A 12,296-nucleotide genomic window follows, 5' to 3' on the forward strand; every position below is an offset into this window, starting at 1 on the left:
GCAAGTAGGATGTACACTGTCTCAAAATATTACCACTGAAAGTTGTTCAAGCTGGAGGTGGACAGGCAAGAGGGACTCCAGAAACCCAGAGGCATTCTATTACTGCATCGTATTCCAAGCATATTCCCAAAGCCCCCAAGGGCTGTATGTGTATTAACCATGTCATTCGTAATCAATTATCTTCATGGAAGAGCTAGTACCTAAAATGATCTCATGATAATAAAACAGCAGACCAAACACCAGGCTACATTAGCTAACATCTCACTTGGCTGAGCAATAGAACCTTTACAATATATGTCCAAGTTGTCCTAGAGATCACAACTTTGAAGGGCGCGGTGAAATCCTAGAAAAAAAAACTATACTTACCTGGCAGGGGAGACACCTTGATCATGAAATCCTAGAAAAAAACCTTCGAGAACAAATGAAAAAGATAACTCATCTCTCTTTCTCCCTGGGGTCTTAACCCATTATTTCATTATGGCTAAAGCAGGATCCATTGTTGTAAGATATGTTTCGAGGGGAGAGGTAGGTCAACAACATATTCGCCCATGGCCTTTCTTTATCTTCTTTCAGAATTAGTTCTAGAACAGTATCCCCACACAGGCTTGAGAAATTGAGACACATGAAGTAATGTGTGAAAGGGGAATCATTCGTCTTATCTCAAAAACTTCCCAGACCACCCTACCCGGCAAAGTTGGCAGAACTGTGATAGGCTCCTCAGTATGGAGAAGATGAAAAAGAAGCTATGAGTACCTGGAGTACTGTGTCCCACCTGGAGTACTGTGTCCAGTTCTGGGCACCACAGTTCAAGAAGGACACTGACAAACTGGAACGTGTCCAGAGGAGGGCAACCAAAATGGTCAAAGGCCTGGAAACGATGCCTTATGAGGAACGGCTAAGGGAGCTGGGCATGTTTAGCCTGGAGAAGAGGAGGTTAAGGGGTGATATGATAGCCATGTTCAAATATATAAAAGGATGTCACATAGAGGAGGGAGAAAGGTTGTTTTCTGCTGCTCCAGAGAAGCGGACACGGAGCAATGGTTCCAAACTACAAGAAAGAAGATTCCACCTAAACATTAGGAAGAACTTCCTGACAGTAAGAGCTGTTTGACAGTGGAATTTGCTGCCAAGGAGTGTGGTGGAGGCTCCTTCTTTGGAGGTCTTTAAGCAGAGGCTTGACAACCATATGTCAGGAGTGCTCTGATGGTGTTTCCTGCTTGGCAGGGGTTTGGACTCGATGGCCCTTGTGGTCTCTTCCAACTCTATGATTCTATGATTCTATGATTCTATGAGTTGCTGCTAATTCATTGCATGGACAAAACAATGAATTGCCCTCCAACTCTTTCAGGCTACAAATCCCATTAGCTCCAGCCAGTACAACTGAGCTGTCTCAGGGGATGATGGGAACTGTAGTCTAAAAAAAGGTGGAGAGCACAAAGTTAGCAAAGTCTTCCCTAGGATATGTCTCTTGCCACACTCACCCTTCCCTTCTCAGCACCTGGGCAGGACAGGCAAACAAGAGTCCTGTCATGCATCAGGTTGATAGGAGTGCTGGAATTCCCCCCCCCCTCAGCCATGAAGCTCACTAGGTGACCTTGGTATGCACGTATAAAAGTCAGAGTTTAGCTTTATCATTCAAATCCAGTCCAGTGGCTTAAATATGCTTTATTAACCACAAACAAACCATGCTTGCAAGCCATGGTTTGTTGTCACCTTCTACTGTAAACATTGGCTTATGCTAACAGTATCTTAGTGTTACAAGTGAACCAGGTGCCAGGCAGCGGAGAAGGAAGGAGCCGGTGTGGCTCCTTTCTCTCTTGCAGGGGCAAGCTTTGCTGACACTGGACACACCATAAGGGGGGCAGCGGGAGAGAGAGAGAGAGAGAGAGAGAGAGAGAGAGAGAGAGAGAGAGAACGGAAAGGGGCTGCCGCTGCCACTGCCGCTTCTGCTTCTGGTCTACCGGCATCTGTCCCCCGCCCTCTCACCACCCGCCACTGCAATAGGCGGTTGGCCAGTGAGGGGCATTGGAAATCCCTTTCTCTCCTTCCCCACCCCCCTCCGGCATCCAGTTGCCGAGCATGCTCTGAGTGGGCCTCAGCCACGGTGGAAGAGGCAGGCCGAAGAGGGAGGGATGAGACTTCGTGCCATGGCTGCTGTTCTGAGGCGCCGGCGCCTGGGCACGAGAGGCAGCTACTCCACACCAGTGTGAGGGTGTGAGGAAGGAGCTGGCTGAGCGGAGATGGCCGGCGGTGCTGGCGTCGGGGAGGGGCGGTGTCGGAGGTGGAGGAGTGGGCCACAGCAGCATCGGGGGCTCCAGACACAGCCTCTTCCTGCAGGCTTTTAATACATCACAGTCCAAGCCATATGGAGGTTTCAAAAATACCTGGGACTTAATTGTTCAGACGAAAGTGAAGGAGATGCAGAAAAAGATGAAGCCAGTCTGCTGAGTGTGGATGAGAGTGATGGAAGCTGCAACTAACAGGAAGGATTCAAAACCTGCAGGACCAGAGATGCTCAGAAGACTGGAGTAAATTTACGGACTATTTGAAAAGTAACTCTGATGAACAGATTACGCTAGGAGGCTTGCAAGAAGTTTTGTAAAGTGAATTATTTGAAATATTGCAAAAAAGACAATGAGGAGAACTATTAGTTAAAGATAATTAAAGGTAATATGAAATTAAGAAATGCATAATAAGTGATAAGAACGGAAAATCATCAGAGGTGTTGACGGAAGTCCAAAAAATATTGTTTAAGATGGGAAGTTCTGTTGTATGAATGTTAATTAATATGTTAGGGGGGACCCCTGACCATTAGGTCCAGTCGTGGCCGACTCTGGGGTTGCGGCACTCATCTCGCTTTATTGGCCGAGGGAGCCGGTGTACAGCTTCCGGGTCATGTGGCCAGCATTACTAAGCCACTTCTGGCGAACCAGAGCAGTGCACGGAAATGCCGTTTACCTTCCCGCCGGAGTGGTACCTATTTATCTACTTGCATTTTGACGTTCTTTCGAACTGCTAGGTTGGCAGGAGCTGGGACCGAGCAACGAGAGCTCACCCCGTCGAGGGGATTCGAACTGCCAACCTTCTGATCGGCAAGTCCTAGGCTCTGTGGTTTATACCACAGCACCACCTGCGTCCCTAATTAATATGTTAAAAACTAATAAAAATGTATTTAAAAAAGAGAGTGATGGAAGCTGTTGTCCCACTGGTGGGAAAAAAATGCTGTGATTTCACTCAGGTCTAAACTGTCTCTCAAGATTGCTGTGAACAGAAAAAAGCCCAATCTTGTACTCCACCACAGTATCCTTGAACAAAAGATAGCATACAAATGTAATGAAATAAAAGGAACCTTGTTCCATATTTGTGTAGCCCAGTGCTACCAAGGGCAATTGTCTAACAGGTAATTCACATTGAGACCATCTCAGTATCCTGAACGATTAACATTCCTTTGTCAAGTTCTAGAGTCTGAACAGGTATTGCTTTAAGACAAGGATGGGGAAGCTGTGGCCCTCTAGATGCTGTTGTATTCCATCTCTCATCACCCCTGCCCATTAGCCATTCCTGGGGATGATGGGAGTTGGAGTCCGGCAACATCTAGAGGGTCACAGGTTTTCCAACCGTGCTGTATGACAGCAAAACCCATTGGAACATGGATAAAACAAAATTTCTGAAGGAAAACATACGCTCACTATGCTTTTAGGTTATGTATGCATACATCATGGCAGGAAACATCTCAGAAGAGAGGAATGCTTTTTCTAAAGAATGCCTGCACCCATGTATTACTGCATTAAATATAATTAACACAGTGCTTTTTTTTCTAAAAAAAAATGTTTAGGGGTACTCTCATTTTCCTACACATATTCAAATGCTGCCCCTCAATGAGGTCAAACTTAAACTCACAAAATGTTTATGCATACCCCTACGTAACACCAGAAAAAATCACTGAATTAACATAATAACAAATTTGATCAACAGAGTTTCAGGCTGCAATTTAGGGTTGCCATATTTCAAAAAGTAAAAACCAGGAGACCCCCAAAATTGTTGAGCTTTTTTTAGACAAACCTCAAAGTTGTTCAGCTTTTCTTTTCTTTTTTTTACCAAAACGCCAGAAAAAACCCCAAAACCTTTCTACAGATGTGTATGGGATTAATTTATTAGCTGACTAAAAGCTGCAGCCTTGCAAATGTCATCCTTGAAGAAATCAGTTGAAATTCATGCAAGTTGCTTCCTCTCACAGTTGAGAAGGCTGATAAAGATTCTCCCACTCTCAGACTGACATCCACAGCTGGGATCAATCATGCCTTGGAAACTGGAAATGGACAGTAGTGACAACAGGTGCGAAGGGATAACTTGTTTGAAAGAAAAGCCATCACAGACTAATCCCCATAGAGCAGCGGTTCTCAACCTGTGGGTCCTTCCACGGAGGGACCTTCCATACAGCAGCAACGCTTGAGATCTCAACATGTGGGATACTCCATTTCAAGAACATCTGCTGTGGCTGCCATTTTTAATTCCGCATAATGAGGTATTAAAACGTTATCTGCACACTCCAAACAATCACCATTGTCTTTTAAAGTGAAGGGTGTTGTTCCAGAGACACGTACACTTAAAGCAGAGGCCCATTTAATTCCTTTACAACCATAGTCACTCAGGGTGTGGGAGTGGCAAGTTGGTGCGCTTGAGGAATGAGCAACAGGGAGGGCCAGTCAGATGGGAAAGCAGGCAGGACTCCCATAGATGGAATAGGTGTGCATGACAAGCTACAACTGCTGAAATCCCCACATTACGTAACTGTTAATGGTCCAGGGACACCGTGTCCTCTTTTGCATTTAGTTGCCCTAACCACGGGTAGTCTGAAACTTAGGAGAAAGGGCTATGTTCTCCTATCATTCCATGCTTTTCAGTTGAGATAGCTCTTGGCTGAATGTCACAGCTATTGAGTAATCATGCCTATGTGAACCAGCCCTTTGTGGCAGACGAAGGCTTCGTATTGAATTTGTAACCTTCAGAAATTTGAAGGTGACTGTCTGTGAACCTGATGGTTGCATTAATATCAAAGGCTAAGGCCAAACCGCAGGCACTAACAGCAGTGTATAAACCCATCTGAAGCCGGTCTTGGGTTGTAGAGGAAACCCTGAAATAAAACATATTTTCTGGTAGCCTCCACCCATGTTACAGCAGTCTCCCTCCCTCACCGACCCTTTTAAAATAGGTGTTCATATTTACATAGGCCGTAGTAAAGTGCACAGACAAAGGCTTGCAAAAGTTTACTGTGAAAGGCAAATTCTTACAATATTAAACTCAGCACTGAGCACCTCTCCTACACTGCTCAGAAGAACTTTTCAACCTTTTCTTTTAACCCAGCTAAAAAGACAGCAAAGTAAAGTTAATCCTCTTGTTTAGAGTTACACCCATAACAGAAAGGGAATTCACAGATCAAGATCAAACCCAGCACTAAAGGGAATTATTTAGCAATGTTTAGGATGGCACCCTATAATTACTGTCAGTGTTACAGGCTAGACTCCTCAACATGGTTTTTGTTAAGAGACCAAATGTGGGATCCCTCGTTTATTTTGTTTTTTTAGTTTTCTTGGTTTCATCTTAAATCTTGCATCTTTCAGTTTTCAGGTTAGAGCTGAATAACAATAAGGAGTAATTATTTACCAAGCACTTTGTCACAGCGGTCAGAGTGCCATAAAACTATTTGCAAAATACAATGGAATAAAATTAAAGCAACATGAGAAACTATGCAAGGGTTTAAAATATAACTAAAAATAAAGCACACACGTCTTTCAGCACCACAGTACTTGGGCTGCAAAGGCGCCTTCAATTATTCCTCCATTTCTATTAAACCTGGGAAAATGGCAAAGGTGAGGCCTCATCTAAGTGAGTCATTTAACATTGTTTCAGCTTTCATCTACATACCCTCCTACCACTCCTGTTTACCAGGAGTTAGTCCTATTTTTGGTACCTGGTCTTAGTAAAACAACTGTCCCTATTTTTTCTATTCCTAAGTGTTTCATTACATGTACTAGGGTAACTCACATTTCACTTGTTTATCATAGAAGTTAAAACTGCAATGCTAAGCAAATTTATTAGCAATTAAAGGCCAAATCAGAAGTGATGCTAAACATGTCATTAGCAGCCATAGGTGCATTTAGGCATCGTCTTAATATGCAAAGGTGAATATGCCTTAATGTCCCTGAGTACGTCACCCCACTTGTGACTTTCTCCGTGTTGAACAAGGAAGGTCACCAGGAGGTTTCCTGTATTCACATCTTGACTCCAGTACTGGGGTCCCCAACACATGTGTTATCCATCTATCAAGACAGCAAAAGCAGCTGGACGTGTTTCAGTTATTGCATAGCAATTTTAATGAGTTCAAATAGATGCATTCTGAGATTTAAAATATTTTAAACATTCTTTCTTTCTCTTTCTTTCTTAAGTAAACTGTTAATGTCACATAACCCCCAACATTTCTCAGATGAGAATAGGGACGTCCTACCATACCCGCCAAAAGGGACGCGGGTGGCGCTGTGGGTTAAACCACAGAGCCTAGGACTTGCCGATCAGAAGGTCGGCAGTTCGAATCCCCACAACGGGGTGAGCTCCCGTTGCTCAGTCCCAGCTCCTGCCAACCTAGCAGTTCGAAAGCACGTCAAAGTGCAAGTAGATAAATAGGTACCGCTCCGGTGGGAAGGTAAACGGCATTTCCGTGCGCTGCTCTGGTTCGCCAGAAGTGGCTTACTCATGATGGCCACATGACCCGGAAGCTGTATGCCGGCTCCCTCAGCCAATAAAGCGAGATGAGCGCTGCAACCCCAGAGTCGGTCACGACTGCACCTAATGGTCAGGGGTCCCTTTACCTTTACCTTTACCCGCCAACATTTCTGAATATATGTCTTACTTTTCTCCTTGGCTCGGGGGTCGCATAACTCCATACCCTCCAACATTTTTTCTATGAAAATAGGGACGTCCTAAGGAAAAGTGGGACATTCCAGGGTCAAATCTGAAACCAGGGCAACTTCTTTAAATCCAGGACTGTCCCTGGAAAATAGGGACACTTGGAGGCTTTGAGGTCAGTTTACTGAAACACTCTGTCAGAAATCAGGGGGTGACAGGCTAATGGATAGTAAACAAAGGCAATAAACAACAAGAATTCTCAGAAATATTGAGACTAAGCACCATTTTGCAAAGACAAAAGGGTCTCCCTGGTTTTTGAATTTTGTGGGATATGCACCTTTGCTCACCTACACAGCCTGCAGGCCTTCAGTGTAACTGTGTCTAATAATACAGAGGACTTGCTTCAAGTAGAAAAAATGGGCAGTCCAAGTCTATGGACACAAAATAGTGTAATTTATCTCACATTACACTGACTGGCAATGGCAATAAAACAGGGGGTTATAAAAATACTTTACAAATAACAAGTATTTGTTTTGTTTTAATCTAGGCCCCATCTGCACTATACTGGACCATCTGCACTATAAAGCAACTTCATGCAACTTTAAACAATAATGGCTTCTCCCAAAGTATCCTGGGACCTGTGGTTTGTTACTGGTGCTAAGAGCTAGGGCACCCCCTATTCTCCTCACACAGCTACAATTTCCAGTGTGGCTTAACAGTCAATCCCTCTTTACAGGGAGCTCAGAAATTGCAACTCAGTAAGGAGAATAAGAGATTCTTTAAAACTCTGGAGAAGGCAAGAGGCAGGGGGAGCCAGATGTCAGTGTTGCACTGGGCGGCACTGAAATTTGAGACGCCAAGGTCCGCCACTGAGTAGAATCAAGGCAGACTTTGCACGTATGCAAACTAGGTTTCAGTGTACAGGAAAAGAAGGCAGCTGTTCTTTGCACAGCGTATCTTGGTAAAAGGCATATAAATAGGAGTAACAAAAAAGACCTGCTGGTTTTGGAGAAGAACGAAATCTTCTCCATTTCCAGATGCCTTCATAGCTCCGCAATTGTATCTTTAATATGACACACACACACATACACCCATTCAAGTCCCTCAAACCTTTGAAAAGCTGAATGAGTATGATTTACAGGTATAATAAACCTCTTGATCCAGCCTAGCCTTCCATTCTCCCTCTGCCCAGCTTTATCTTTCCACAAAGTTTGGGGGGAAAACTCAAAACTTTTATTGGAAGCTGATTCTCAGCTAACCCCTTTAATTCTACAAAGAATATCAAGTATTGCCAGACTCACAGTGAACTACCAAAAGTTTCATTTGGGAGAGTCATACAGGCAGTGCAGCTGACCTGTTTTGCTGTTCTCTGCTCATCTACAAGGAGATCCAGCTGCAGGATAGGACCTGAGAATGAACTCCTGGTGCCACCAAGAGGAAGTTCCAGGAGACGCACAGTGTGTAGGAATGCTGGCAAAACCCCAAACTACCATGACTACAATGTTCAGGTGCCCCCTGTTTTCTAGATAACACCCCTGCTCAACTCAGAAGTCACCTGGGGTTTGGGGAGTGTTCCCCCCCCCCCAAGAACTTGGATATCTTTTCGGGCTTATATTTGAATATTTGCAAGGTTCATCTCACTACCAGGCAGTAAGTGGAAATGATGCTTCTGAGCCTGCTCCGAAATTCACGGCAGATAAGATAAGGTTACCAGATGTCCCCGTTTCCCGGGGACAGTCTCTGGATTTACAAATCAGCCCCCTGACAAAATCCATCTATTTAGTGGGAAGTTGAAAAGTGTCCCCAGATTCATTGAAAAAAATCTGGTAACTTCAAGATAAGAAGACTGCAAGGCCCTTGATCCAACAGGAATAATTTTCCTCTTTTAGTTGGTTCAACAGATGAGTTTCATTTCCACACTAAAAATCTGCTGACCTTATCAACTGCAGAGAGAGGTCAAACTGTTTTAATGCTTTAGGATTGCTCTTGATTATTTCTGATAGGCCACAGAGAGTGCAGACAGCAGATTTGCACCATTTGCACACAGGGACACTTCTTTAGCCCAGTTCCATACATGCTTTACTCGGGAGTAAGTAAGTGTGCACAGGAGTACAGCCCTTAGGGTCTGTAATGGTACATAAGAAAGAACTCTTAAACATGTGAAGCTGAAGCCCTCTAGGCATTTAATAGCAGAAAATCAGTACAACTGAATTGCATGTGGAGAGCAGTGCAAATACTGTGTAATGAGCCCCTTGGGGTAAGGTTCCTTTTCTCCTGGATATATATTATGCCTTTAAGAGCAACCTTCTGCTCAAAAATGCAGCAACACTTTCTCATCACTTATCTCTGGCAAAAAAAAAAAAAAAGGCTCACTCAGGAGGTCCCTAATGAAAATCAGAACCACGGTGCATGTGCCTGTTTCTTCCCGCACAGTCAGCTCCCAATAGAAATTGAAGAAGCATCTTGTACACAGTAACTGAGGCAGAAAACTAGGCGTGGGTGAATCAGTTTGCAAACAGGCATTATAAAAAGGTATTCTGATACTTTTTCAAAATAGAGGAGGGTAGAGAGAAACGCATTAGAACAGGGGTCAGCAAACTTTTTCAGCAGGGAGCCGGTCCACTGTCCCTCAGACCTTGTGGGGGGCCGGACTATATTGGGGGGGGAATGAACGAATTCCTATGCCCCACAAACAATCCAGAGATGCATTTTAAATAAAAGCACACATTCTACTCATGTAAAAACACGCTGATTCCCAGACCATCCGCTGGCCGGATTAAGAAGGCAATTGGGCCAGATCCGGCCCCCGGGCCTTAGTTTGCCTACCCATGAATTAGAACATTTGAGAAGCACTAAATATGGTGGATAACAAAGTTTCCAGCTGCACTTTATTTGGGCTGGGTGCATGTAGATCAAAACAGGGTTTGTGTCCCCCATCCCCTAGTTGGCAAAGATCTAATTCCTCTCGCATCTCTGAGCAGAACTCTCCAGATTTGTTGCCAGAGCAAAGTCATTGCCATGGTGGAAAACCTGAGAGGTTGCAGTATTTTTCCTGGGTGCTGGGCTGCCACCTTGGAATCTGTACAAAGCTGTCAAGAATCGTCCCTGATAAATGAAGGAACTCTGAGGGCCCACTCTGCCCTTGTTCTTGGTCTGAAATGTCCTCCCAGGGCAGGCAGCTGGATGAAATGTACTTGTGACAATGAAAGGAGAATTATGCAGGCAATTTATCTGTTACCAAATTCCGCAAAAGAACTATATCCATGTTACTCCACAGTAATTAAAAACTGAGAAGTTCTGCCATCAGATGTTTAGCAACAACAATGGCAAAATCTGCCTTTTTAAAAAAATCCTAAAATCGTTGCAAAGCCCCAGAGTGATATGTTTGTTCATGTCTGCGCAAAAAATCACAACTAAGACCAAATTCCACCCTTGCATTTTAGTGTTAGTTTAGCAATCAAAAGCAAGACTTTAATGAAGATTATTATGCATTATTTATTGAACACAAAAATGTGTTCATTAGTATACAATATTCAGTTGAGAATGCAACAATATAAATTAGATGGTCATGCCATTTAGGCACATAAATAACGCTAACATTTAACAAATTAACATTTTTAGCAGAGAGTGGGAGGAGATGGAGCAAACACAGCTTTGGGAACAGAATTGCAGACTCTTTAATCAAAGCAGCACAGAAGAGCAATAATTTTGCCTGCCCCCTTTTCTGTGCCTTTTCCAGTTCTGCAATATCCACGGCATCTCAAAAAAGAATAATAATTGTACAGCTGCAAAAGGTGCAGAAAAAGACAGCCAAAATTACCCAAATTGGCACATCTTGATAAGAGAAGGCTAAAGTGTATGTTGTGAGACAGGGGTTAGGTTGCTTCCCAGTTCATTTTCACATTTTATGTGATCTTTCACACAATGTAAAAGTCGCTTCTGGAAAACTAGTGGAAGTTAGTGGAAGGTTAGAGCTCATTCTGTATTAATCGTTTCCGGGGGGGGGGGGGAATCAATTTGGAACCCCATTAACTTGGAAAATTTCAGGAGTTTTGTGCTGCAATTTTCCCGTGGTTTTTGTGACCATATGTCAAGATTTGCGGCAGTATCCCAGCACAGAGTTCTTTCCCTCCATTTAAAATTTAGCATGACATGACAGCGTATCAAAGAGCAACAAGTAATGCAGTGTAAAAGAAACATTGATTAGAATCCTGGATAGAAGTGCTATCATTATAACCAGTAAAACTAACACGCTGAGCTCCACGTTGAATGCAGTCGTAGGTGAAGGTTGGGGAGGCAACTGTTGGGAGCGAGGGCAGGGATTAAGAAGGGCTATTCCCATCATCCCCTGCTTGTGACTTTCTCGGAAACATTTGGCTGTGGAAAACCAACTGAACTCAATGGGTCTTTTTTTTAAATAATAATTTTTATTAAATTTCCATTTAACAAACCAATCATATCATATCATATTAATTATTCCAAATTATGCCAATACATATCACAAAGTCCAAATATTTAACCGAGTTTTAAATTTTTGTGGGGGGTACCCATGCTTCGAGTTCGGTAGGGGTCCAGTCATCTTATATTTCTGCTGCTTTGGTATTCACAAGTCCCATCTTCCCATCTCGTTGTTATCGTTTTTCTTCTTAATAACCTCCAAGTTGTTTCCACAAGTGAGTTGAAAGGAACAACGTTGTTTATATTTCTGTGTGAACAGTGGTAGATTTATTTAGCAGATAATACACCACTGACTTTGCTCGAAACATGTGCATTTACTTTCTACAATTTTTTTTTCTTTTAAGCAATGCAACTAGTTTCGCTCTTGAAAGCAGTGTCCGGGAGCTCCGGAGCTCCCTCGAGGGCTTTCCGCCCAGTGCCCCCACCCCCTCCTTCTTTCGAACTTGGGGGTGATTTATGGGCAACCGCGGGCGAGGCAGCATCTTCCCACCCCCTGGGAAGAAGAGGGAGGCTGATATACTCCCCATAATCAGCCTCTAAATTACCTTGTGCGAGCCGGAAATATGGTATTGTTGGCCATCTTCCAAGGCACCCCTAGCGGCCCCCCTGGACTCAATGGGTCTTTGGACTGATCCAGGTTCTCTTACGATACGGGTGGGTGGGGAGTAATTATATTTTTGTGGAAGGGGCTGATTTTGTTCTTTGTGCTCTTGTCTGGGGTTAATCACAAATAGCTCATATTTCCTCCGTCTTGCTAGGTCTTCATGGGTTGCCGGTTCATTTCCAGGCAGAATTCCAACCTTTCAGTCCCCCAATTGCTTACTTCCCTGCCGCACAGAGACTTAGCTTTCCTATGCACCTTCTCCCACAAAACCTCTGGTCCACACAACACCACCACTGGAGATTAGTATGATAGCTGGGGGTGGGCGGGCAAA

This window comes from Podarcis cretensis, assembly GCF_951804945.1.
Source record: "Podarcis cretensis genome assembly, chromosome: 3".
In the NCBI taxonomy this organism is placed as follows: domain Eukaryota; kingdom Metazoa; phylum Chordata; class Lepidosauria; order Squamata; family Lacertidae; genus Podarcis; species Podarcis cretensis.